A 6,000-nucleotide genomic window follows, 5' to 3' on the forward strand; every position below is an offset into this window, starting at 1 on the left:
ATCTCGCTACCCGACAAGTCTATTTACTTGTTCCGTAACACATCATCCCGTGGCTAACTCCTTAGTCACACTGGGTTCAATATGATGATGGATTATCGAGTGGGACCAGAGATACCTCCCCGTCACACGGAGTGACAAATCCCGGTCTCGATTTGTACAACCCAACAGACATTTTCGGAGATACCCGTAGTGCACCTTTACAATAACCCAGTTACGTTGTGACGTTTGGTACACCCAAAGCACTGCTACGGTATCCGGGAGTTGCACAATCTCATGGTCTAAGGAAATGATACTTGACATTAGAAAAGCTTTAGTACACGAACAACAGGATCAAGTGCTATTCTTAGGATTGAGTCTTGTCCATCACATCATTTCACAATGATGTGATCACGTTATCAATGACATCCAATGTCCATGATCAAGAAACCATGATCATCTATTGATCAACGAGCTAGCCAACTAGAGGCTCACTAGGGACACATTGTGATCTATATATTCACACATGTATTATGGTTTCTGGTTAACACAACTATAGCATGAATAATAGACAATTATCATGAACTGGAAACATAATAATAACAACTTTATTATTGCCTCTAGGGCATATTTCCAACACCGATTCTGGACAACTTAAAGTAATTCAAATAACACTTGTCAACTGATGTGTAACCGTAACTGTTTTTTTAGAGCTCCTGCTCTGATCAAGAACATGGTGGGGTTATGAATGACGTAAGTAGGTGTTCAGGATCATGTAGAGTTCATTCTAGTCTCTGGAGGTCTTACGTAGACCGCCAGTGCTGCAAACTCAAACACTTAATCTACCTCACCTATTTAACTTAGTTAGACTCGATACCAAGGTCATGAGATTGCGAGTCCTCGTGGCTCACATTTTACTACAAACACCCACAAGTACAGGTACCCTAGATGCAGGAGTTCCTGATGATACCCAGCTAAGGTGGGAGTTCGACAAAGACAGTGGCAGGATGCATGTGACTTATCCTGAGGACTAGAGGCGTATGGCCGTGATTGTGGGACTAGCAAGATGGGATAGCATGTTTTGTCGTTTATCCTGTCCGTAGTCGGACCCTACGTTATGTATGAATAATGAATGTTTGTAGGGATTGTAATTTAGCATCTGGCGAGTGTAAGCCGAATCTTATACTCATCTCTTTATTTATGTAATGGCAATGGTATCCTACTTGCAAAACGCTTAGATGTGACCCTTTCCCTTTTAAGGCCTCGCCGCCAAATAAGGAAAGTGACGCATCTTGATAGTTACAAGTTGGTAATCACAACCTTACAACCATAGGAGCCGTTGTATGATCGAACTTGGTCGACTCGAGTCTAGCAAAAACTATTTTGAGTCTTAGTTATATCATAGAGTAGTTTTCTTTTTTCTGCTCTTCTATGCACTGGTGAGGTTCGCGAGTTCGGAAATTTGAATTCTACTCCTCTTCGCGCTCAATTTTTTTTCGGATCACGCGGATATATTTGGAATCTATATGATACTGATGCGACAGAGTTCTGTCTTGGTGCCTCCTGCTGTGTTGATTTTATTCCGGGGAGTTGAGCTCGAGGGAATTCTTGAGCACATCATTATCATTCATATTTCTTAGTATGTCAGGACGAAGGATGTTCGAAATTGCTTCAATACTAGTAGTGGCGAGAGGAGTCTGGCTTCCCCAGTACTGGTGCAGATAGGTCCGGATGTATCACCATACTTAGTATCATTGTGATTACGAGGACGTGAGATAGATGAGATTTCGAGATTCTGGTTATGTGTTGACGGATGTGATACACTGGACGGGTTAGTATAGGAGTTGAGTGATATATTACTCCTTGTATCCGTGGACGAGATTGCATGACCAGACGTTTCGGGAGTTCTTAGGTGGGAACTCAGGTAGTTACTTATAGGACAATCTTCTAACACATGCATGATGTGAGGTTGGGATTCGACATTCAGTGGATTCATTTGTTCACGGTCATCTTATAACGGTTCTCGTTGTGTCTTAAAGAGACCTTGTAGCTTGCTACTTAGGTAAAAATAGGTCATTTAGGAGCTAAGTATGCTTATTATGCCATTTTGGAGCTAACTAAGCTAATTATAGGCCATTTAATAGCTAAGTTAGGTACAATCATTTTGTAGATGTGTAAGCTTATTATGTCAATTAGGAGAGAACTTAGCTAAGTATAGTTCATTTTTTATTAAATAGGCCATTTTGGAGCTAATTTAGCTTACTACCTCATTTAGGAGGAAACTAAGCTAACTGTATGTTATTTTAGAGCTACTTAGGCAAAATAGGTCATTTAGGAGCTAGTTATGCTTATTATGCCATTTTGGAGCTAACTAAGCTAATTATAGGCTATTTAATAGCTAGGTTAGGTAAAATAGCTCATTTTGGAGCTAGGTTTGCTTATTATGTTACTTAGGACATAACCTAGCTAAGTATAGGTCATTTTTTGTTTAAATAGGCCATTTTGGGGCTAATTTAGCTTACTATGTCATCTAGGAAGAAACTAAGCTAACTATATATCATTTTAGAGCTACTTAGGTAAAAATATGTCATTTAGGAGCTAACTATGCTTATTAAGCCATTTTAGAGCTAACTATGCTAATTATATGACATTTAACACCTAAGTTAGGTACAATAGGTCGTTCTGTAGCTAAGTAAGCTTATTATATCATTTAGGAGAGAACTAAGCTAAGTATAGATCATTTTTTATTAAATAGTCCATTTTGGAGCTAATTTTGCTTACTACGTCATCTATGAGGAAACTAAGCTAACCATATGTCATTTTAGAGCTACTTAGGTATAAATAGGTCATTTAAGAGCTAACTATGCTTATTATGCCATTTCGGAGCTACGTAAGCTAATAATGTCATTTAGGAGGAAACTAAGCTAAGTATAGGTCATTCTAGAGCTAACTTGGGTAAAATACGTCATTTTGGAGCTAAGGTAAGGTAAGTAAACATCACTATGCAGTTGTTAAGCAAAACACTAGAAAAAACATACTTCTTGTCAGCACGGCGGTGAAGCATGGTGGCTCTGGCTTGTTTCACCTGGAGAAGGCTGCCCTGGAGAAGGCTCCACTGTAGAAGGGTCGTGCGATGCGTTTCAGGAGATATTCTGCACCAAACATCGTTTGCAATGTGTCATTAGCATGATGACAGTCAAAAGATCACTTCATTGAAATGAAACTCACCGCCCCCGCCATGTTAATGACTCGCATCGCCGGAGGGACGTGGCCGGTCTTCTCGTACATTGTCTATACATTTGGTTTCGACAAGTCAAACTTTTTAGTTATTAATGGAACGAACATTAAAATGCAAGATTTGACAAATATGAAGAAGAAACTTACCACGAAGAGCTCGTACATGGCCCTGTTAGACACATCATTCCATGCCCTCTCCGCCTCTAACAACACAGCCGTCCTCTCCTACATCTCCTTCATCTCCTTATGCTTCACCGCCAAAAGCACCTGCGTTGACTTTCTCTCTTTCAGAATAGCAGCCTCCAGCACAACTCATTGTTAGCACTGTAATCATATTGGTTCGCACACACAACATAATGCGGAAAGATAGTTGAGTCCATTAAACTAAACTCGATGGCGAGCTCGACTGGCCGTGGACGAGGTGTTATCTCAAGTCAGGAGCTCATTTGGCGTGCCTTTATCTGCCGGAGAGTGCTAGGACAATGTATAAGTCCATCTCCAATGGCGATCGAGCCATGGGGCTTCCCATTGCCACTTATCATCACCAGCTCTGGATCAATAGGCCCCTGGCTCGAGTTAAAGTACTCCCATTTCCTCGCCTTCCCGTGATCTCTGTACTTCACAAGCTTGTGGTGGGAGGAGATGTTGGTGAAGTTTTCAGGATGATCGAGGTCAGGCTCAGAGAATGCCTTGACCTTCTTGTACGAGGCAGTATGGGCCATCGCATAGAGGGCGTACATCTCTGGCACCTCCGTCTTATTGTGACGCGCCTAACAGAGACAGAGAGGAAAAATGTATTAGTAAAGGGCTCAAGCTAGCATTAAGAATGAATTGCATGAGTCATGAAGCAAACCACATACCCGGTTCTCACCAAACCCCTTTAAGTTGACGCTCCCTTGATGGTGTGGCACACCAACCATTTTTCCACGCCTCTCCTTGGCATTGTTGTGGCTGGCCTCCTACTTTTCGGAGCACCACTGATCCACCAAGGCGTCCCAACAATCCATCTTATCCACACACCATCTCGGTGGCACCTAAGTTAATAAAGATAAATTTGAGCGCTACACATAAGAATCAAATCAAGGAAACTAACTACAAGGCCTTAATAATATGTAATTACCTTCATGTAGTGCTCCTTATCCATCTTTGAATCGCGGCACTTCGCGTTTTCCTTCCTAATACGCCGTGAGGCGTAGTCGTCTCGAACAGCCTCCACGTGAGCCTCGTGCCGAAAGTTTTGAAGTAGGCTGCGGAATTCGGTTTCGATATCCTTTGTCGCATCCTCCATGTATCCCACCTCACACCTGTAGAAGGTCTGCAAACGAGACAACATTGATTAGTACAATAACTAGTTATTGTTGATTTTTAATTGTTGAAAGGTGAAACAACCCAGAACTGTCTGATGACCATGTCGGCCCTCGTGTGGCACAAAACATCGTCGATCTCACCCAAGTAGTGCTCCCAGGTCATTCTTACCTCTCGACCCCGATCGGGTAACATAACAAACCCCGGAAAGTTTTGCTGGCAAAGCACACCAAGGACTATGTTGGGCTTGCGGACACCCTTGGCAACAATCTAACCCGTGCAGTATGACAAATTAAAGCCAAAACATTAGATATTTGAGAAAACGTGAAGGCAAAAGGTTAAATAAGAGTAAATTAACTTACTTGTCCCCATTTGGCTTAATCGACCACCTGTGCTCGCGGGTCGTCGGCACGAGCGGGAGCCCCGTACTACCGCACTGGTAGACGGTGGCCCGCTCACCCAGCTCCTCGTCGCTATCAACATGGCAACTTGGCTCCGGCTGACCCAGATCAGTCCAGGTATTCCACTGGGTCTCTTCGAACGAAGCATCTGGGACATGAGTCTCGTGGGTCAAAGGCTCGTCGACCTAAGGCTCGTGAACCGAAGACCATGTAGCCTCCACCTTAGACGGGTCCACCCTAGCAGTCATGTGCTCATGTGAATAAGCTTGGGGTGGCAGCAAGGAAGGTGTGGCAGCCACCCTACCTCTCATGCGGCCACGTGTACCTTTAGTATCTCTCGACTTCGCGGGGGCTCGACCTCCTCTCACAGGGGTCGTGGGAGTGAAAGAAGCGGCCACTCCATGCAGAGTAGAGAGCAACACTCTCCGGAGAGGCGAGGCAGGAATGGAAGTACCCATCCCACCACCCACCGACGAAGAAGGAGCCGCCAAGTGCTTTTGACCCTTTCCCACCATCTTTCAACACCTGCCATGACAAAGAGTAAGTGAAATTAGTACAACATAAATACCAACATGAGTAATAAACTGTATATAATTTAAGTGTATCATCATCATAAATACCAACATGACTAATACAAATTGAATACCTAACATGAACTAAAAATTTATATTTGTATACAAATATAGTTGAATACCTGACATGAACTAATAACAATCTTGATAGTCTGTATATGCTTCGGGGTCAATAAATGCATCATGATCATCACTATCATCAATAAATGTAGCATCATCATCACTATCAGGAAGAACATGTGGAAGGCCTCCATTATGTAATCGGTCAAGAAATGACAGGTCATCCACAACAGTAACCACTTCTTCTTTTGGCTCTTCCTGTTCCGGCTCAGGGGTTAAGATGGATTCACTGCCACTGTCGACTTCAATGTTCTGGAGTGAAGTAGAGGGGTTCTTGAATTGTTTTTTGGACATACGTGTTTCTTGGAAGAATTCTCCTTCATATGTGTCTGGGTTAATGTGAGGTTCGTAATCCTCTTCATTGAGGGTAGGCAATCTAATACGGAAGA

The sequence above is a fragment of the Hordeum vulgare genome, chromosome 5H (genome assembly GCF_904849725.1).
Source record: "Hordeum vulgare subsp. vulgare chromosome 5H, MorexV3_pseudomolecules_assembly, whole genome shotgun sequence".
In the NCBI taxonomy this organism is placed as follows: domain Eukaryota; kingdom Viridiplantae; phylum Streptophyta; class Magnoliopsida; order Poales; family Poaceae; genus Hordeum; species Hordeum vulgare.